At 41.0% G+C, this 23,477-nt stretch overlaps 1 protein-coding gene across 2 annotated transcripts in view; it reads right to left on the bottom strand.

Moving 5' to 3' along the window:
- NDST2 (N-deacetylase and N-sulfotransferase 2) overlaps positions 1–6,206 on the bottom strand; it is a 104,443-nt gene extending 98,237 nt beyond the window's left edge. For both annotated transcript variants that reach the window (XM_042862831.1, XM_042862834.1), the window contains exon 1: positions 6,128–6,206. The gene's annotated coding sequence lies outside the window, so the exon portion shown is untranslated. The remainder of the gene's footprint in view (positions 1–6,127) is intronic.
- Between the last annotated feature and the right edge of the window lie 17,271 nt (positions 6,207–23,477).

Here is a 23,477-nt window from a genome sequence, read left to right as displayed (position 1 = left end):
AACAGCACAGAAAACAAAAACTCAGAGCAGGAGTTTATCTTGCTCAAATATTGGACAATGTGAAGGAAGTCACCTCTTTTTTTTTTTTTTTTTTTTTTTAAGTTTGAAGAAATCCTAAATTAAAATATTCATTTGATGTAATCAGCATTTAGAAATTGAGATAGACATTGTACCTTATGAGTTTTTATCCTATCTAGTCACACATGACCACTCCCACTAATTGCTATCTGCACCTCAAAATTAAGAACAAGAGTGGCCACGCGTTCCACAGACAAATCTAGGCACGTCCTGTTCGCAGTTTGGTTTGCTTCTGTTCAGCTCTTCTGAATAACTCTTTGATCTCGTGTGGATGAAGAAATGTAAAGAGGGAGTTAATAATCAATCTGTGCCAAAGTATTCACTATTTCCAAAACGTATTCCACGTTTGCCACATCTTCGCAACAGTTCCAAACTTTTCAATTTGGAATCATTTTTGTACATCACTATGCTACTGCTCATTTTTGTACAGCTCTCCTTCCCTATCTTTCTTGTATCTCATTTTATCCTTTTCACTTCCTTTAAGCAGAGTACAGAACTACATTTTGATGCCCATGTAACAGCATGGTTTCACCACAGTATATTTCAGTATTATCATCTCTTGTGCATTTCAAGGGATTATAGTACAATTCTCAGACCGCAATTATAATAAGCTACTCTAATCGGTCTGATGCTAATTACAGCATGACCTCTACTAAAAACTGTTTTTAGGACTCTGAACAACTATTAAAGATGGTGATACAATACTGAGTTGAGAAAATCTAAGTAGTAAACACTACATGGTTTTGCATTTACTGGATGACTTCTGCTGAATCAATTATGCTGCGAGATCATCAGGGGAGATAGTTTGCAAAACTCCTTCATATACACGTAAGGAGCTTGCATTTTGGGAGGTTATTACAGGGCATTTGGAAAGGAAGCTTAAGGAACAGCAAATCCAAGTTACCTCATCTCAGAATAAGAAGTTCACACCATGATTTAAGGTGCCTTAGCTTACTATATATTGACTTCTTATCTTTACAAACTTAATTTCATCTTTTCCAGTGAACTAAGGCAAAGAGGTCTCCAGCAGTCAGTATGGCAATTTATCCCATTCTCCACATGCCTTCAGAAAACAGCATGCTAGGTAGAACGGATGCTTGAGTGAAAACATTGTCTTGTGATAGAGGATATATCAAAAAGTGAAAGTTCATTTACCAGACTCTGAGATGAGCATTTTGTATTGATGGAGAAAAGGACCATAAAAGGGTCATCGCATCTCTATAAGTGTCATCCCCTGCAGTCCCAAGACTGGTTACTTTCAATCTCGCTACTTGGATATAACTTGCAACAATTCTCTAAAGAGGAAGAACTTTAGAATAAATGGAATGCTAAATCTGTCTAATTTATGGTATGGAGACCTGGTCAGCTGGGGCCCAGGTTAATTTTATCGGCTCCTTATCTCAGCAGAAATATGCAGGGAAGCAAAGATGAAGTCTGTGAATAAAGTCCCTGATGCCTGATGCATCATGTACATAAGTAGTCAGAAATACTGCTCCCTTAGTGCAACTAAAAGCATAGCCACAAATCAGCCACCTAAAGCACAATTTGTGCATTTAATCAAACCCTATTTTGGTTGCACAAGTTGACCAACAGGCTTTAAAGGCTGAAGTAACAAAGCACATCTGGGATAAGAGACTGATATCAGAGAACTGTGCAGCCTGATGAGCAATTAACAACATGGCAAATCAGTACTAGTGAGGAAAAAGGAGTTTCATTATTTGTGATTCAGCAGAAGAAAAATTTTTTAGGATCTTGCCTATAAAATGGCATATAAGGGAAGCAAATACAGGACTGAAAAAAAATGTAGGGTTATCATTGGTCTTGCAGTGATATCTGTCTAATCCTGTCTAATCAAAAAATGTACCTACAGTTTGAAATAGATATGCAGTTAATCTTCTCATGTTGTTCTTCCTTCGCATATTCAGAAAATGAAATTGCATCTGTTACCTCTTCGCTCCTTGATTACCTGATTAGTGAGCAAGATGTCATCTCACTGTGATTTCTTGGACTTTCATTCTAACAAATTAATTAAATGGAAAGGCCAAAACATCATGTAGAAAATTCTTGCCTTTCATTATTTTAATATGTCATTCCAAACTGGAAGATACTTTTCATACACATACCCGAGGTTCACAGGTAGAAACCAGAGACAAAAAGGGGGCAACAAGGCACTGCTGGCAATCTCATCAAACCACAAATGTGGGCTAGTCAGATACTGACTCATTACCTGCGAAAGACTGAACTTGTTCTAGACATTCTCATACTCTGAAACAGAGCACCAACAAGGCAAACAAGCTTCAGATTTATTACTTCTGGCAAATGACAGAGGTGTTCGGTCACATAACAGCTGTCTTGTAAGAAAATAAATGAAATCCAAACCATTTTACTGATTCTGTGCTGTTCCAGAAGTAACACTGGACACGACCTCTGACCAAATGCAGCTCTGTCAGAGTCCAGCAGGCTCCCTAGAGTAGTCACACACTACCAGAACAACCATAGTCAAAATCAACATGTGAACCCAGGTCTTCATTTTTCACAGTTTATCCCAGCTGCTTTACATATTCCTCTGCATTAACTTAAGAGGTGAAGATAACCTGCTCAGTAAATATGAACAAGCAGCAAAAAGGCATAAAACTTCACTTACTGTTCAGTAAATACTTTAATTCTATGAATTCCATTGCTGATATTTGTACCCCTTTTCTTTGACGAAAACAAACTAAGCAGTTACCCTGCTGACAGAACAGAATCACTAAATCCACATAAAGTTCACAATTTTTGTGGAAAAGGAATAGAATGACAATCATATGACATACATTTATCACACGCCTAACACACTTCTGGAAACTGGATATGTTCAGCAAAAAGCACACAGAGCAGGAATTTAGACAGAACAAAATGAAACGCCTGAAAGCAAGGTTCTTGGCAAGGAACTGTCCCCATTTAGATGAAGAAAGACTGCATTTCTCAGCAATTTTTCAGACCCAACACAAATTCAAAGCTTGTACTTTGAAGAATTTCTCCTGCCCTTCCTAGTTCATGGAAATTCCATCTCCGTCAGCCAATTCAAGGGAATCTGAACAGCAAATTCCATTAACCTGAACTCTGAGACAGCAACTTGGCTACTGTGAGTCACTGACAGCTGGGAATAATCCTACCAGCTTTGGAGAAACACCAAATTCAGCGTGATATCCACCCCCATGTACTCTAGTGTACGAAATCCAGCAAATCTGAAAGGAATCACAAGGATCCTACCACATACTGGAGAGGGAGATGTCAGTCTACTTGAAAAAATCCCTCAACAGAGAGGGAGCCTGCTTCAGGCAGCCCCTGTGCCCACAGCTCCTCAGCACTTTATGTTCAAACCTGATGTTTCTAAAACAGAGATCTGAACTTTTACCTGCACCTGAGTTTCTGGTTTGGGTGATGATCTGAAAAGTGGGCTTAGACAGCTTTCCTGCACAAAGCAGTTATGTTTGCAGTCACCTCCAGAACATCAGTTCTCTGGGCACCAGAAATGAAGGGGAGAGGGCAATATTATCGTATGCAAGGAACTGCTTCACTTTTCACATGCATAAAAGAGTGTTTAAGCCCTCCTCCATCACAGATCACAGACACCACAGAACACCAGGGATGAGCCATCATCTCTTTTCAATGCTTAAAATTACACTGTGCACTGTATACAGCTCTTGCTAGCCAGGTAGATTGATTGCATCCCTTCAGCTTAACCAATTACACAAAAATCACAGAAGGCACACAGTATGCAATTAATTTAAAAGAATGAGAGAAACGAGGAAAGAAGCAACTTAATTCAGATCCTCCAAACTTCTACAAAAGCAGATTTGGAAGCAAGGAAGTTGTTGGTGGTTTTTTTGTTTGCTTGTTTTTAAAGAAATCCATATCTTCTAGAGGACTACAACACAAGCAAAACTCAAAAACTGCCCTGAGACAACACATAAGCTTTGTTTGGTCTAATGGCCCTGTCTGCAATAGGAAGTTTTAGGGAAAAAACTTGATACTGCCTCCATCTCACTTATATCATTGAGTTTCATGATTTATCTGCAAAAGGTAAAATGACCAAAGATGCTTACTAAGCCCCAGTACTACCATAGGAATTGCTAAATTGGACCTTATTGGAAATGATTATTCTCAACAACCCCCAAGGTACAGAGAATTATTCTTTATGATTATTTGATAAAATTACAATCTCATAACTATAACTTCTTCCAGGCCAGATCCTCACATCAACCTGCCATCTCTTGCTATTAAGCTAATTTCTTGGTAGCTTCCAAATCCTTCTGCATGCTGTGTTCTCCAATACTGCTCCTCACCACCTCCTGACAGAAGAAATACTCCAAGTACAACTGGCAACTCCAATTCATATTGCTGTGCCAAAAGACAGTCAGAGACAGACTTCTGACATGCAGAACCCACTGTGAGTTGCATGCAGCACACTCCTTACTTCAGTATCCTTCTGTTAAGAGACTATCAGTCTCCTTATTCAGAAAAGCTTTTATGATAGGTGTCATAGAGGAAAAAAGTCACACAGCACCCCCTTGCTTTACACGGCATATTTATCTATGTGCAAAGACAGGACAAGAATCTTGCCTTGCCTTTTCTGATTTCAAATGTATACCCTGAAATTTATTAGACATCTTTGAAATGGCCAAAGGAAGAGGGGGAGGAAAAAAAAGAAAAAAGAAAAAAGTATAACACCATTTAGGCATTAAATATCTCTATTAAAAACTTTACTACAGGAAACAATAACAACTGACCAAATTTCAATCTGTGTATCTCAGAATGTTCAAGAACTAGAAACCCAAGTTTCAACTCTGAAAGTCCAGCTTTCTAATGGAATGTATTTGTGTTTAATCTTGACTACTCATTCCAAGATATTTTTCTTTGTATGAGTTTAAAAAGCCTCTTTAGGCTACTAGTTGGGAACTTTCAGAATGTTTTACCCACGGCTCTCTTCAGGTCCTAAGATATTAAGCTGGTGACTCTAATACAGAGTATTTTTACGGTACAGGTAGATAACACCAGTATTTTTAAATAGAGAACAAGAATAAGGAAATTTGTCTGCAAAAGACCAATACACACATAACTGACAGCCTAAAGTTTTATGGATGCTCCTGAAGAATGGACGTCAAACCTTATGCATGACATCCCCATTTCTGACAGTTAATGCAGTCCTGAAAAACAGACTAATATAAACTTTATGGTATCACCTATTTACTTTCATCTATGAGGTATAAATATTGTCCTATAAACACAGTCTTGTTGGTAGCTTATCTGCGTGCAGACAGAGCACAAACACTACTTCACAACGATAAAGCACTGAGATGTTTTTAGAAGTTCCCTTTTGTGCTAACACTCTTTTATTTTAATCTATTCACTGCCAATTGAAAACACTTGTAAAATGACACCCACACTTCACCTTCACGTGTCTGGCACACACAGTATTTCACTGACAAGGGAGACTTGGAGAAATTCCTACTCAAGTACTACCAGCTCCTTCCCAGTCACAGCAGGGCAATAAACATAAACCCATCTCGTAAGTAGGTCTGGCTGGTCAAAACCTGTTCTCTTTCGAGGAAAGCTTGGGTGCCACAGTTAGTCTCAGAAGACAGTTGATGTGTTAGACATCAGATTTGATGTGGAATTCACACAACTGTAGAAAATAGGTGCTCACACACTCCTCAGCCATCTTTTCCCATGGCAGACACTAAGTAGAAATCATATTTTTATTACTGTTTATTTCTGGGGTCTTAGAGATTTCTATTGCTCTCAACTCAGATCTGTGCAGTAGGTGAAACACGCTCACCTTTCAGCTCCACTGGTTTGCAGTGCTGCAGAATGCCACAAAATTTACACTAAACCATAATTTAACCAAGCTTTGATGGCTGATGATCAAAACTTTATGAGCTGGTAGATTAGATTCTTCCCATTGCAACCCTAGGTACAGTTTAAGGTGACAGGTTCGGTGAGTTTAAATTTATCAGTTCCTAAGAACATACCTCTACATCAAAGGGGATAGAAGTTAAATACTCACCCTTTCAGCAGCACCTTTGTTCAGAAGCCAGCACACAGAGCAAAAGCCAACAATGCCTGGCTCACAGTCAACCCTCCAGCTGGGGAAAAAAATAAAAAAGAGTAAAATGGGTCTGGATTAGAGGTACACAGGAAGGAAAGATCAAAGATTACTTTATGGGAGTATTAAGATCATCATGTACAGGTTGAGCAAACAATCACTTTGTTCTAAAGATGAACTATTCAACAAGACAGTGCACACACTATTGTGCCTCCTTAAGTCTCAGCAACCAGAAGACAGAATTTTGTAACACTGAAATTAGATAAAATGAAAGGCAGGAAGGGAGAGAACACGGTAAGAACTTCCTGGCTTGTTTAAGAGGTGACAGCTCACTAGTCAGGGTTACAACTTCCATGACAGTGCCATCGAGTCACTGAGTTCAGCTTTAAATTTCACATGAGGACCCTTCCTATAATGAAAGTGGTAAAACAGCCTCAGATGAAGTTCTCTATATACTGGAATTGAGACAGCAGCTTAAATCCCTGTACAGATGCGTGTAGAGACCACGTATAGAAATGCAGTGTACATTAGTTTTGTCTTCGTGTCGTTTGAAAACTAAGGTTCCATTTCTACTCTTTACAAAGGAAACCCCAAAACCGGTACACTTCCCAAATTCTTTACATAATCTCCTCCAGTTAATTGCAGGGCTGCCTGCCAACCAAACACAGCCACATAACTCCACTCACAAGCCTGCAACGTGGGCAGCTGCTCCACATGGTGACTCCTCATCATCTCCCTCCACCACACTAGAGCCTAGGGTACCTGACAGCCTATCCAGAAAAGAAGGAACTGGCACAGCAGAAGCTTTTCAGGTTCACTGCCAGTTTGGCAAAAGGCAAACAAGACGTCTAGGGCCACCCTTCATTCTCTCAGATGCAGTCACACTGGCTTTCTGACTGCAATTTAACATACAATTTCATCCGCTATGGAAAAATTCTCTGCTGCCTTCCTCTGCACTAAAGAGGCTACGCTCTTGTTCTCACCTCCTGTCCCTTGCAGGCTGGCTGAACATAACTGCAAGGAGTAACTCACAGTCTGGGAGATGCCTCTCCATCATGTACCTCGATCAAAACAGTGCAACCAGGCCTTTATCAGTATTAGTTTACTCCCATTTATCTCCAACCACAGCTTTTAGGCAGTATGTAGCAACATAATGCTCTTGAAAATCACTCTCAAAGCTTATTCACCTTTCTCTACCCCCAATATTTTTACATCATTTGCTCTAATGCTCCTTTTTAAAGCATATTTTCTAAAGAAAGGCAGGATCTAGGATTGGTATGCAATCACATAGATTGGAACTGGCAGGAAGCATTAGGGATGCAAAAATAAGAAGGTAAGAAAGGCTGCCAACTTCCCCTAATACCTCAAAAGCAAACAGAAATTAAATGGGTGAAAGAGCCTTACTAAATTATCCAACCTATTTTCATCTGAACATGGACTCTTTGATGTTAGATTATTTTCCAGATATTTCTACAAGTCTATATATACAAATATATATATATATAGTTTGTTCTTCCACCCCTTGCTTTGGGGGTGCATTTCATAATCTCATTCCCTCATTTCCAGTTATGTCCCTTCTTACCTTATTATATTAATTAGTTTTCACCTTTCAAGTATGCACCTCTCAAGTTTTCACTGACTGTTATCACTTCTCATAACAGCACTCCATTTATCACACTGCCAAGGAAAGCATATCTACCCATCCCATCAATCCTTTGGTCTGTACTCACATGCCATTTTTCCCTCAGCTCTGTTCAGTTAGTTTCTATCTGTCCAGAAACAAGATTTTTGGCCCTGTGCGCTTGGCAAGTTAACTCTCACAGTTGTTCCAGAAGGAACTGTTCTTCAACTTGTATAACCCCAAATCATATTAACTTGTTGCTTGCTTTCACAACGCATCTGCAAACTGGTTGATCTGCTGCACAGCCACCCACCCCAAAGGCTTGGAACAACACTCGTGCTTTTCCAGTCCCACTCTCCCTGGATGCACACATTTCAGGTTAACTGCTTTTTGACTACATTCTTTCCAGCACCTCCACACAAATGGGAAATACCTAATTTCGATAATCTCTCCCTATTTCTAATACCTCTAGTTCTTGTGTGTTAAGTGGCCTTCTTCACCAACATTTGATTTACCTACAACATTTAGCCTCAGAAGTCTGGAAAAAAAGTAGCCTATCAGAAGATTCTCAGAGCCATGCATTTCCCAGCAAGACACAGAGAGAGAAGGTGTCCACGTGACCCAACATGATGTTCAGCACAGCTGTGAACGTGTTTATATTTCTGAGATTTCCTGCAGAGAATTTCCTACTTTCAGCCTAAATCACCTAATGTAAAAGGACAGGAGCAGACCAAACAACCCAACATATCTTAAGCCACGTATGCTACACAGTTAAGCCAACAGCAGTGAGAAAACTAGGCATTTATCTTGCTTCGCTTTCCCACACATTAACCAGCCACACGCTGCTGTGGCCACCACTTGTTGCAGTGCCCATGGAACTTTCCATTTTTAGATTCAGTTTATCGTTCACCTGTGCATTTATAATGGCACATGAGATTACAGAGTGACAGGAGAAAAGCTAGACTGTGTGTAAAGCTATGCCACTAAAAAATGTCCGCTATTGGCCTTGTATTTCCATTTGTAAGCAACACCTCAGTACAGGAAAATAAAGCTGAACGACTGTAAACTGAGAAGGCTGCAAAAAAAATGAAGACTATTCAGGTAGAGAGGGAAAGAGAATCACTTTGAGCATGTGAACATGGAAGATTTTCGCACGGCTGCAGGACAAGATGAACTGAACACAAGGTAGATCTGTTAAGGAGCGGAATTCCTTCCAGGATTAAAAAAAACCCTATGGAGTAAAGGCATACAAGAACACATTGTTTATCGGAACGTTCTCAAAAGATTTTGTGAAGTCCTTCACAAAGGGCTACTCAAGTCACTGCGCGGGCAAGAAGAACAAAGTACTGTCACAGGCAGGAAACTGACAAAAAGGATCAAAATGGGCATTGCTGATCAGATTTGAGCGTGGAAGAAGGGTATTTGGGCAGCTCTCAGAGATTAGTATCGATTTTCTTTTGGGTTGTTGTTAAGTATCTGCAAGAGGAAGCAAAGGATGTTTCAGCTGAACACAATTTTCAGTAAGGCTGACTGCACACACCAAAGGTTGTGTGCTGGGTTAGGAAATTCTAACACGAAGGGAACCCTCAGACATTTGGCAGCTAGAGCAACAGAGTACCAGAAGGACACAAGAAACAAAAAGAGAGGCCTTTGCTCATGTGCTCTAAATTACCTGCAGAAACTCTAAGGGTTTATGGTCCGATTAGTACAGTTAAAAAATAAACAAGGCACTGAAGAAATTAATAATATTCACAATACATATAGTAGTATTCTTTACTGTATACTTATTGACAGTACTTTCACCTTCAGTTTGTTTCAGTTCACTCTGCTCAAACTGTACTGAACAGAGATGAAAATCCTCACAAAAATGATCAGAGCAAAGAATATGCTTAAAACTGAACGTAAACCCTCCAGAATCAATTTCAGTGCCCCTAAAAGCACAAGAGAACAGGCGTGAAAGGAAGTTCTTTCTGGTAGGATCAGTGATATCTAAAGCTTCCTGACACATTTGCCTTTTATCTCTGCTAACATTTTCCAGGGCAGAACTTCAGGAGATCCCTAGACAATCCACTCCATTTAACCACTTGTGCTGTTGGAAAGCTTTTCCTAAAGTTTAGTCTAAATTCTGTACTTTAAGCCCTTTACATCTGATCTCATCCTATGTGAATGTGGAGGAAAAAATATTCTTTTTCTCTTCGCAGCACACTTTAAAGTTTTTAAATGAATTTATCTTCTTCAGCCTGAACAATCCTGATTCTTTCTTTTCTTGTAGGGCACATTTTCACTGCTATTGCTTTCTCATGAGCTATTTCCAGTTGGTCCTCATCTTTCCTAAGTGTGGCGTGCAAAAGAGGCTGCAGCATTCCAGCTGACATCTTACCACTTCATGCTAGAGAGAAAGATAAGTTGTCTCAGCCGCTGGGCTCCTTCATACACATTATTTGCAGTGTTGACTCATGTGAGAGGTATGATGCTCTATGCCACCTGCTTCTTTTCCATTGGCCTACTACTTGGCCAGCCTTGCCAGTTCCACACTTGTGCAGCTGATACATTGTGCCTGAGCAAGTTGTTTACTTCAAGCAACAGCAAAACACACACTGCAATCAAAAGCCAAGTTATTTAAAATGGAAAGATAGAATCAGAAGAAAAGCAGCCTATTTTATTCATCAGTAGAGCAGTAACTTTGTAACGGCTGGTAAAACACACAAAAACAGAAACATCTTCAGTTTCCAGAAGCACAAAGGAGGTGGGTATTTATGCAGTTCTGCTGGTTTGGGTTTTTTTAATCTCACTGCTGTCCAGCAAATTTCTCAAATGCTTCTGAAACTCACTCACAACTGTCTACTTTGGAGATCTTAGCACGCCCTCCAAAACAACTGATCATCAGGTACACAGCTCTGCTTTAATGCAATATTCTCATCCTTTCTTCCAATTTCTCCTAAGTGTATTTTATGATGTAAGTCAGAAAAGACACTGGGTTATATGGCAATAAGAATTATGATTTCAAAAAAAAAAAGTTACCAAATGACAGATTTTTTTCTTGCACGTTTGTGCACAGACCCATGAATTCTGAAAGCCATCGTACAGAGTGTATGTCAAGACCTAACACATCACCTACAGTTAAAGTAGGAAGCTATTTTCATGACCAAACTGTTGAAAAGCATATCATTTTTATTTCAACTATGTTCTCGTTGCTATTTACATTACAGCACGCACTGAGGAGCTTCAGCCAAGACTGGGATTGCTGTATGTTATGAAATCTAGCCAAACACAGGCACGCATCCCCATCTGTGTACACAATCAGGATTCTGTATACTTAATAGAAGACCAGCCCAGTCCTACATACTTCTCTAAAAAAACAGAGATAGCACACAGCAATCAGAACAGAAATCTTATCCTAATTTGACAAAACCATAGCCGAGGTACCAAGGAATTTAATTACCAAAGATCAGAAGAAAGGCTGAGCGAGGGACCTACGTCCAATTTTCTAAACCCGTTACAACATATTAACCACTAAACAATCCTTCTGCATTCCCTTCCCTAATCACCAAAGCACACTGATGGAAGATGTCTGCACTTAATGCTTACCCACAGGATCACCAGTGCTAAACAGCACACAGCCATTCTCCGAGAGGAAGTATCCATGACTTCATTCTTTACCACCCTGAATTCAGAATGCCTATATCACTGCTTTCTTTCTACCTTCTCAGTCAGCTCATAGCAAAGGCCTACAAAACATGCTTTAAACAAACAATTTCTCAATCAAAGCAAACCAAGAACTCAGTTACTACAGTCCAATTGCTAGCAGTTAAGCCAGGAAAACTAAAAAGCTGTCTTAGATACTGCACCCTTGAAGCAGAAGTATCACAGAATGCTACTAGAACACTTGTGGGGAAAAAATAAATCACACCTGGAATAAAGTACAGCACCTCTATATGTGAGCAAACAGAATCAACGGAAAAAAAAAAATCATTAGAACTGTCATTTTCTTCTGTGTTTGAAAAAAGCATAGTAAACAGGCAAGTAAGCATATATTTGCATGAAGAAAATCAGAAACACTGCAGGAAATAATGGAACAGAGAATAGCTGAACCAGAAAGTAGGTTAGAAAGAGACATCTCTCCAGAGCCCTAACAAATCCATTACAAGGCCCTAGGGAAATGTTAAAAAACAAGGGACTGTTGTAGAGACATCTAACACTCCTTTACGTGACACAGCGGTTATGCATTCAGCAGGAAGAGTAATGCAGCACGCTGAAATGAAATCCACAACTGCAAATAGAAATAAAAAGACAAGACGGCTTTTAATCAATGGCACGCACAAGGTAACATATTTGGGACGGGTACAAATGGTAGGAGAACTTTGGGTTTATTTCAAAATGCAGGGAAGAATCCACAGAGAAAGCTGGCAGAAGGTACCACCAGCACAGTACCTGCAGCTTAGTGACAAAACCCAGTGCAGCATTACAGCAAAGCACAATGCAGCATGCAAACCAGTGACTACTGATGTGCACGGTGGGCAAACAGGAAACATTTAACTGCGTACTTGATGACCTATTTTGTTCCTTGTATATTAACAAAAGCCTTCTAATCACTTTATGTTAGTATCCAGGCAACAGCACCAGCCATGCATATAACAGATCAGGATGCTATTAATACATCTTTAAGCTGGGACAGATGACAAATTTTCACCGAGGCACTGGAGAGTGCCAGGCCTCCCCACCAACACGCCCAATTATACAGCGTGCTGTAACAGAGCAAGTAAGCTGCTGCTGCTGCATGTGTTGTCACGGGACACAAATTCCACTCACACCATGTGAAACAACTACTTCCAGTCACAGAGCAGGAAAGTACTACGAGATTTGGTGGGAAATGGGTTAGTGGGACATAAATGCCACAACTTGCTTTCCACCGCATCTGCAAATGCCTGAGAAGAGGATGGACCACAGCCAATGAACGCTTCTGCTGCTGTGGATCCATTCTGCTGCCAAATCTTCTCACCTTTGAGTGACAGATTGCAGTTCTCACTTTCATCTCATATTTCTCACACGCAGCATTCAATCTAGCAATCTAGACTTACAGTAGAAAACAGAAGAGCCATCCCACTAAAGATAAGGCAGTGTATGTGAACAGCGAAATGGCAGCGGGATGTGCTGGCTTGTACCAGAGAGTAGTACACTGACCTCAGCTAATACAAAATCCATCCCATCTCTCTGAAAGCAGTGCCTGTACTCTATTAATATCACAAGATGAACTTCAGCTGTATAAATAAAACCTCTCATTTCAGCTGAGTCCTCAACATCTCTCTGGCATCCATCACCTTCTCCACAACACGGCTCTCAGGAAGGCCCTCTCTGGAGGTTTCCACACAAGCATACGCTCGACAGGAATGCATGTCTTATTATCTCCTTTGGGCTAACATCCACACAAAATTATGTGGAAATTAAGAAAAAGAACAGTGAAGTTCTGAAGGAAATGCTCAAGTCAGTAGGGTTTAAAATGAAAGCTCATTGTCTGGAAGTCAAAGGGATGCACGTTGTCTTTTGGAGGCTCACTAACAAGCTGGGTGACTTCAAGAACATCTCTTCAGCTTTCCTACATTGAAAAAAAATCCTCCTCATCCAACCTTCTTAGGTACCTTGCTTTGAGAACTAAAAAATAAATACACTGTAAATTGTCCTATTATTATTACTGCTGTTACTATGGGGGCTGAGACTGCCGTCAACAAGCAAGGAGGACATAATTTAATTTTCTTCAAATATTTATTATGAGACAACACAACCATCTGTTTAACACTCACTATATTTAGTTTCTGTCTTAAAAAACACAGGGAAGGAAATATCAGCTTCTGCCTCTCTCTTCCACGTATCCTTTCCAGCCACACAGCACTCATGAATGCACAGCCAATATCCTTTCAGCTACAGCACATGAGAAACTGCAGGAAGGCAGACAAAATTTCAGCTTGGATGAAAACAATTCCAACCTCAAATGTATTCTACAGTACCAGAAACAGTCTCCAGTTTTAGAAGTATTAAATAAATGTTATTTTCAGCTTTGAGGACAAAGAACAGGATATGAAGGGAAATGGAGGGATGAGAGCAGATAGATGGCAATAAAGAACACGATGACTACGTGCTAAAACAGGGCAGATACAAGAATATTGTCTTTCCATAAAGAAATAGCAACTCTTTAATAAAATTAATTTATCTCCATCATATTATAAAATAAACCATCATTCGTAAGTAACAACTGTTACATGAAGGTGCCTTTGGTTTCATAATGAATTCTATTCAGATGCTTTTATGAAAGGGCTTCTCCCAACAGCCTGCTGGCAAAAATGTAATGCCTCACACCACATCACTGGGACTCTGAGATAATACAAGCCAAGGAGGCAGCATAAATCTCATAATGAATTAATTAATTACTTAATTAATACACAGAGTGAATCTGCTGACGAGAAAAAAACAAAAAACAAAAGGCACCAGCTACAATGCACCGATTCCCTTTTATTCTTCCCCATTCCATCAGCAGCAAGCCAGGCACACAGTGCTGATGAAGGACAACCGGTGCTCTCCCCACGCTGACACGGCACCCAGCTCCCCTCGCCAGGCTGGCCTCACAGCCCTGCCACCCTCCTGCCGTGCACTGGGAGGTGAGAGCCCCAGCCTCTCCTCTGCTTGGACAGACACAACTGCAGACAGACTTCACTACAGAATGAAATGGCACTGGTTTCTTAAGTAGAACGAGATTTGAGAACAGGTCAGATACACGCCACTGCCTGCCCGAATAACGTGCTGCTAACGGGATCTATTACTGTTACAGGTCTTTAGGATTGCTCCAAACAATTCTCTACTGCTCCTCACCCCCACAAAAAGCCTGCTTTTAATTTATGTAGCCTGCCTGCACTGCAGAAGGTTTGTACCTTATATTTTTAACCAGTGTAATAATTGGAATAAAACACCTTGCTTTCAGAAACTGTTTTTCAGCACCTGCAGTTTACTAGAGACACTCCGCCCTCGATGGCAGAACAGCTCTAACAGCTGTATGAATTAGCTCTTTTCTGGAGCACCACTCTTCTGAACCTGCCATCACATCTAATTCCTAACTGCAGGATGTGATGCTTGCAGAAGCCAAGACCTTTGTGATGCTGTTTTACAGAGCAAAAAAAAAAAAAGCAGCACATACAAAAAACAGCCAAAAAATACTTGAAAGGTGTTCCTTAATGAACGGACAGAAAGGAAGAAACACACTGAAAACACACTTACAGATTCTAATATGATAATTTGTCTTCTTCATCCACCCCAAATTGTCAGTGTGGACTGAGTAGGGCGCTCACTTATGCCTGCATCATCACTCACAAAGCTACATCTTTCATCGTGGCCTGCTTTTGTCCAGAACTGCTGACAAAGCCAACACCAAAACCTCTGTCAATGTGCCCCTCTGTCATCTGAAAACCTTGATACCAAGCATGTGACCCTCCCCTCAATTAAAAAGCCTTGCAGAGCCACTAATTCATCTCTTGCAATTTCAGGTGGCCCTGAAATAGATTAAACATCTTGCTATCCATCTTTAGAGATACTCTTACTTGATTTTATTTTTTATTTTATTGACACCTAGAAAACATGGACAGAAATCTAAATAAGGAGAGCACATACTATTTCCCTGATGTCAGAAGTAAGGGCTTAACTTGCATTAATATAATTTCTCAATTTATTAGCATAACAATTCTGAATGATTCAACATTGTTAAAGTGTTAAACTAAAGGCCGTCTCCTGGCAATGAGATTACACCACCATATCTGAAATGGAAGAAGTTCTTATAACAGTCTTGAGTCATTTGATGCTGGCAATAACCAAATATCAGTGACATCATTTTGTCACTCTACATATACAAAAAAAAAAAAAAAAAAAAAAAAAAAAAAGCTTTTTGGCGCTTTCCCCAGGGGCTATGGCCAAAAGCATTCAATCTGGATGAGGCCAGAGATATTCAACCTGGTCATACATCAAACTATCAGCGAAACACACACCATTTTTATTGAGTTTTACCATATATCTAACGCTAAGATGCTGAAATCCCCCTTGTCAGCACAGGCTGTAACTAACAATGGTCCCACCTGCCAGACCCTTCTTTCTCTCTCAGAAGCTGCAGAGGTACAAACACTGCAGCCACCTCATCCACTGCTCACAACTTCCCAGTCAATGTGGGACACAGTCCAGTGACACCCAGTTGGCAAACCACCATTTTATGAGTCCTGTGGGGAAAAAAAAAAAAAAAAAAAGAAAGAAAAGCAACACTGAATGATTTACCCCCAGGACAAAAGCCTGTGCTGTATGCACAGTACTGTTTTCCAGTTTCTCTCCTCTTATTACTGAGAATTCAGTTTAACTATCTGCAAAGAGTAATCTGTGCTCTGCCCAGCCCATCTAATTTCACCTCTCTTTGAAACAGTACTGAAAAATAACTAAAAATAGTTACTTGCTAATTAAGGAGTCAAGGCGGGGAGCAGACACAGCAGGAACCTTTCACTGATGCACGTTATGCAGATGAGATAAAAGGCAGAACGTTTTGCAGAAAGGCCTCCAGCAAATGCCATTTTTCCATTTGATCCTGAAAAATAACTTCTGGCACAGACAAACTATCTAGAACTTAAAAACAGCTGAACTCAATGTTGGGTGCAAAATGAAAATGTCAGTTGCAAATCAACATAGTCTTTTAAGTTTCTTTTTAAGACATTCAAAAAGTACTTCTTCACATTGATTTTTCCACTTCTGTCAAGATATCTCTTCCAACTCTCAACACCTTTTCCTACCTATTGTGTTTGTTATTTAATATGGAAAACATGCATCCATCAGACTTTTCCTTTCAGGGTTGCTAACAGAGGCAGTGGAACATGACTCACTTCCCGCTGGTTGTTGGTTTTTGTGTTGGTTTTTTTTTTAAATCCACCAGCAAAATCTGTGCCTGCCTCCCATCCCAACTTCGTGCGCCAGAGGCTCAAAAGCAACCCCACATGGCCCACAGAGCTGAAAAGACACAGCAAGCCTCAGGTCACCAGGCAGCAATGCCAACATTCGCCATGTCCCACTTCTCGTTAGGTCAGCATGCTGCCTGCTCCAAGCAGAAAGCTTCTGGACGGAATGACTTCCTCTTCCCTTCAGTAGTAGGGATTTCCTAGAGCTAAATAACCAAAAATGTAATTTAAATATCAATCACAGCTCTTAGCATGACGTAACAATGAATTTCTACAACACTACAGGAAAAGCCCTGCTCTTAGTGACTTTCAAGGCAAGGCCAGTTCAGGCCCAGGGCAACCTGTTTGAGCTGTGCACATCCCATTCACTGCAGGTGAGCTGGACTTCACGACCTTTGAATGTCCCTTCAAACTCTAAGGAATCGATAATTCTAAGAAAAGCACACATCCTAAGGCAGGTTGCCAGTAGTGGTCTTCAAGCAAGGGAGCTTTGTAACAGAGACACAGCATTTGGTTGTTTTAACAGAAAGTAAGCGATGGACTGCTTGTTAACCTCTTTGGTCTTTCCACTGTGAAGGTCTGAATTTGTACTTGGTAAAATGGGAAAACTGATCTACTTTAATTACAGTGCCTAACAAAGATTTTTGTTCAGGACCAATTAAGAAGAAATACCAGATCACAGGATTGCTGAGCTACATCAGCTAGCTAGTCATTAGGACTAACAGTCTATGGAAAACTCCACTGAGAGCCCCCAGATTTAAAACCTTACAAACGGAAATTACTCGAAGATCTGTTCTACTGGAAAAAATAGCTTGAAAGCTTGCTGCAGAAAACAATTTGAAAAATTTATTATAAAAAGGGAGAAAAATAGTTACATTTCTACAAGTCTAACTACTGAAAAGGTTCTGTGGTAACATGCCACTGAGATGACAAGGGAGTCAGTTCTCTCTAAACTGCTGCTTCAGTCTTCAACCTGAAAGGATTTCCTTACAGTCACTCACAGGAACATGCCTGAAGGCTTCTCATGCTGGCTACTGCAGATGGGTGTGTTGTACAGAAACATGCTTCTTCACAGGCTAGGCAAGCTCAAGGTGACCAGCCTTGTGGGCTGCCCAGATGAGCAGTAGATGGATTTGGGGAGGGGATCTGATCTGCGTTTATCCCACGAGCTGCAGGAATCCAGTAGTGGATTCTTGTTTCCTTGCTCTTCCTGTCAGTTTTATAGAATGAAAAACACCTGCACCAACACATATTAATTTTGCAGCTTCCCCGCCTCCCAAAAAACAAGGCAAAGAGTCTGGCTTGAGAAGGGAAAATAAAATACCCACGTGGACTGCAAAAGGAAAGAGGAAATTACTGACTCACAAATCATATATTAAGTTGTTTCATATGACCTCCTACATCCTCAGCCCCTCCGCTTCCTTTTTCCTTAAAAGCACACAGATTTGTAGTTTTTTCTCTCCATATGCCACCAAAGCTTTGCCATCATTTAGGCTGAAACACTAATGCTCTTATCACAGAAGACCAAAGGACAAAATACAGGAAGCAATTCAAGGTATGACTTCTTTGCAATTCATTCCCCAAAGACAGGAAAAAAAACCCTGGCAAACACAGCAAGCCGAGATCTTACTCCCACTGTTTCAAGGCTGCAAACAGCATACATCACTCTCTAGCACCAGTAAGAAGAATTAATACACAAAAAAATGTTTATTTGGCATGCATTGTTGGGTTCCATAAGTTCAACTAATACCATTAGGCACAAAAAACCTTGGATCTGTAGCCTCCTTCCTTCCTTAAAGAAAACCCATTCATTTCCCAGAATCACACTTTTTTTCCCAACAGCCATAGCCTCAAGTTGCCACACCTTACAGCTTCAGCAACCAGCTGAAGCTTTAAAGATGTACGCAGGCCAGTGTGCACACAGCATGCTCTTGCTCACAACCCTGGGGTGCCCCAGTACAGGAGCTCCCTCCTATCCCCTCCATAAAGAAGATGCAAAGCTCAGATGTGAGCACAGGCTCTCGGTACTGGCACTAACTCCAGTGCTGACCGTACCCAGCAGGCAAGGACCTACAGTGCATAGGAGAAACTGGGGTCAGCCCCAGGCTCAGCCCTGCCCACTGGGGTGGGTTCTTCAGAGCTTCTAAGCAGCTTTATGAAGTATTAAGAATATATAAACTACATTTCTTCTCTGAACGCTGCATCTCTGAACTAACTTTCATAAGAATGGAAAAGAGCATTTAATATCAACACTCAATATCAATAACTACATATATACATATATAAAATCATATAAAAATACAATAACGTTTATTTTCATGATAGTTCTTACAGATTTTACCATCCTCTCTCTCCACACAAGTGAAAAAACACACCAGCCTTGACATAAAGGCTCTATACAGTGCAGACATAAAACTTGCCACATTGTACAGAGAAGTTACAAACTCCCCTAATACTTACCCAATTAATAATAATAATCAAAAAAAGCGAGACTTTTCCCTTGAAAGCAGAATTGAAATTTTAAAGAGTAAAACTACAGCAGAAAATGCTGCTACGGTTTTAAGTACTTGTCCCAGAAAAGACTCAATGCTTCCCACACCTTCTGATAAAAATTAATGTGGCAAGCTGCTGAAGTTGATTCAACTGTATTTACAAATACTTACAATGTTTGTATCTCTGGCTCAAAAGTAAACCTAGAGTTTTCCAAGACAAAGGTATTGTGTATTACATACTTTGCAAATATAGTGTATTTTGGGAAGTGCTTATCATTACGTACCCACTGGCAAGAAGAAAAAAACGAAGCAAAGTACAAAAGCCTTCCAGAGATAATCGAATTATATCTCCTCTTTCAATCTGCATACGTGGGCTGGGAAGGCCTTTTGATGAAGCCAGTGGCCAACCAGCACAAATGATTTGACTGTGATGAGCAGCGTGATGCAGAGTGATAAGAACAGCTCTGAAGACTGAGAAACAGCTTTTGCTGAAAAATCAATAGAATCTGTTGGGGTGGAAATCTTCACAGCACCTCAGATGTACGGACATCACAGATTTCTCTGTGCAGTGAACTTTCCTGAGATAAAGCCAGTCTTTAGAACACAAGTCCCATAGTGCAAAGCACAGCCAATGCAAAGTCGTATGATGAACAGCTAGTTCTTCTAACCAGAAATAAACCACTTCAGAAAACGTAGCTTTTCATTAGGATTGACTCCTGGGTCTCCTCCTGACAGCTGACATCTTTCTCCAAAGCACCACAGTAGAACGCCTGATATCTGTAAACTACTTTAGATCTCATAGTAACAGAAGAAAAACATTACATTCGCTGCTTAAACAAAGCAATCAGGAAGTGCTCTTGCAGAAACTGCCACGTCAGATATCACAACTGGGAGGCAACTGGTTTGTAATTTCTGCTGTGGGGCCGTACAGCCCCTGCACCTCTTTCAGAAAAACAGCAGCTGACGCACGCAGGTCAGAAGAGTCAATATTGACTAAAGTCATTTCAATTCGAAAATCTGGAATGAAATTTTCATATCACTGGGCAGTGGGGCAAGAAAGTAAACTGTCTATCAAAGCAGCTGCCTGATCTGTTGGAAAGACCAGACTGGTAACGCAGTAAAAACCAGCAAGAGCGAGGGTCCCTTATGCAGAACAAGGGTGTGCCTCACCACACACATCCCCCTTTTCTCAAAACCCACCAGAGTGCAAACGGTCAGAAGGAACAGAGCTTATCTCAAATTGCCAAGGGGCCGACACACTTCACTGGAGTTAGAAGTAGAAAAATACGGCAGAGGCAGTCCTATGCCTGCCTGGCTCCTGGAAGTGCTGGGGGGCTCTGGTGAACGTATTTATTGCTGTAATCTTGAGCCCAATGCCTAAGGGTAACTGCTATTTCAAATACTCTAAAGCCTGTGAAAACAGATAATCCATTGTTTAAAGATTTTAACTAAAAAAGACCAAGGTTGCAAAGCCTCAGGCAGAATGAACAATGAAACACCAGACAGGAGAGTACTTTGCATTAGTTTGCTGCCTGCGTATTTCTATGCCCTGCGCACCACAGAAGAAATAGCAGGAATTGCATCTCTGTGGAGAAAGAGCTTTTACTGAAGAAGAAAGAGAAAGGGGATTCCTCTGCCCACTCTCATACATGCTCCCAGACGCACTAAAGGTTTTAAGCCTCAGCAGTGATTAACTATGCCCAATATGAGCTACATTAAATAGGCACAGAATTTTTAAAGTACTTGGCACTTGCTCTGGTAATGAGGCTCCTTTAATAAAACGCTTCAAGCTGAATAGTTAAATACTGCAGCATTCAGAAATCAGTAGTCATTTATAACCTCCACAGTTCGTACATTTAAAGCATGATGATGCTGTGCTACCAGTGTAATGGGAATGTTGACCTTGTGCAGGAAGCTTGCCAAGCCAAAAAAATGCACTGCATGGCTTGGTCCTCTGGAGAGAGAGACCATCCTCGGGCAACCGCAACAGGGGAGGGACTGCCTCACGTGCTGCTCTCATGTACTGGTTCCCAGAACTTGCCTTTTCCAAAAATAACAACAATTAGCATACGTTTCTAAGAGTTTTTGATGTGACATTTTCTCACTGTTGTTTAAGATGGTGTTGGGTGACAGTGACAGAACAAGGAGTCCTTTGCTTTGGCCAACTCACAGTTAGATTCAGATCAGTACCAGAAGTCACTTCCAGTTTTTTCTCCCATTCCCCCCCACTGATCTCTATTTCTGCAGTTCCAGTGTGTCCAGCTTTACAGGGAGCAGAAAGGAATGAGAAGCTTTTTCCCGTTCACAGAATGGATTTCCCTGCAGCATCCAGTTTGTTCCCACCATCTCACATGAAACATGGCACTTCTTGCTGCTTCTCCTTTCTCCTCCTTCCTGTTAGGTGAAATAATATCAGATGGGGAGATTTTACTAAAAATTCTTACCTTGGGATAATTAATTGTAGGATACCTACAGGTAAGATGTAAGTGTTAGGTTATATCCTCATGTCTGTGCAGACATGGTCATTCCCATTTCACTCGGCTGTGAGTTCCTTTATCTAATCCTGGCCATTACAGGAGCCCCAGGAGCTGTGCTCACACACCACACAGCCACCTCCTCAGCTCTGTCAGTAGCTCCATAGCTTCCAGTAGCTAAACTGGAAGACAGCTATCATAAAAGGTCGTGGCTAAAAGGGAAGATGAAACTTCACACAACGAAAAGCCTCTGACACCCCAAGAGAGGCACAATAACAGTTGAACTCTCAGTGTTTGTCTTAATTTTTTTTAAAGTTCATTCATTTTTAAAACTACTGAATGGAGTCAGTAAGACGAAAAGGCATACAGAGATAGCCTTCAAGAAAAGCCTTGATTTAAGCACAAATACCGTATCAATCGCCACTGCTTTGCTTCCCAGCACTGCCTCTGGCTGACCCTCACCCTTGCACAGGATACACTTCATGAAGACATAATTGCACGAAGGGGTCTGAGCACTCACAGTAACTTCAGTCCCCAGAGATCTGTCCAGAACAGTATCACAGGTCAGGCACTCAGTGGCAGGGTGCTAGAAAAGACAGTGAGGAAAACACGGGAACTTCTTTTTTTTTTAAGAAGGTATGAAACCTAACTGGTTTTCTGACATGAGCTGTCTGGTAAATTGCACAAACATGTAAAGATAGTGCAGCATTCCTCGTTGGAGAAGCTGAAAGGTCCTCCTGAACAGCTCAAGGGCTGCAGCGCAGAACCTGCAACCTCACTCTGCTCTGCCCCATGATCAGAGTAGCTGTTTTCCTCTTCTCCTGGATGCAATTCAGTTAGAAATGGCTACTGCTATTCCTTCCTCAACCTTTCTCCTCATAGGAAACCATTCATAAAACAAACCCACCATCCAATTAAAACGTGGAAAAGAATAGGAAGCAACAAAACTGCAGTTATTGACTCCCAATCTGCTGGACACACAGACCATCTGCTGTGCTTCCTGCTTCTTGTATCCTTCTGGAGGTTATGACCACTGTTAGCAACATCTCACCTGTGTAAATGTGACATTTAAAAACGTTGTTGGACTGATGCAAGGAGAAGCAGTGCGAGACTCCTCTTCAGATTGCACCATGTGACTGTACACTCTACAGGTGATAACTTGGAGTGCATTTATTATTTAGGTGGCTGCACCTTTCCACCTAAAAGAACAGTCCTGGCACCTTCCAAACCCATCCCATCCCCAGGGCACTCTGTGGTGTGCCATCACAACAACATTTCAGCCTGACTGGGTTTCCAACTGATAATCCACAACATGCAGAAAAATTAACTGTCTCAGTCTCACAGAAACACTATGCTGTGCACCACCTGCAATTAGGACAATCCTTGAGCACTAGCTGGCCCTTAACTTGCCCACAAACACCATACGTTACCAAGAGGGACCTCCTGGCTCTGCCCACTGCCATCAGCACAGCATCATCATGTGTGGTCAGCAAGGAATTTGTGTTTAGAAGCAATGCTGGGAAAGGCAAACACCAATATTTCATTGAGGCAAAGCAGAAAGCTCTGTGTTTACATGCTTATATAGACTTGGGCCAAGGAAACTCACCCTGCTCCTGCACCGTGACACGACACTAACTTATAAGTGCTAGCACACACTCACAGCAGCCTTGACTTATCCACATCAGGCTTTGATACACATGGACAGATCTGAAACAGGAACAGAGAAGAAGGATATGGATGAAAGTCTGTGGACAA

This window comes from Lagopus leucura, unplaced genomic scaffold, assembly GCF_019238085.1.
Source record: "Lagopus leucura isolate 7727_CA_CO unplaced genomic scaffold, USGS_WTPT01 Super-Scaffold_739, whole genome shotgun sequence".
Taxonomy (NCBI): Eukaryota; Metazoa; Chordata; class Aves; order Galliformes; family Phasianidae; genus Lagopus; species Lagopus leucura.
Note: the sequence above shows the minus strand (reverse complement) of the source record. Positions and strands in the feature narration are given on the sequence as shown.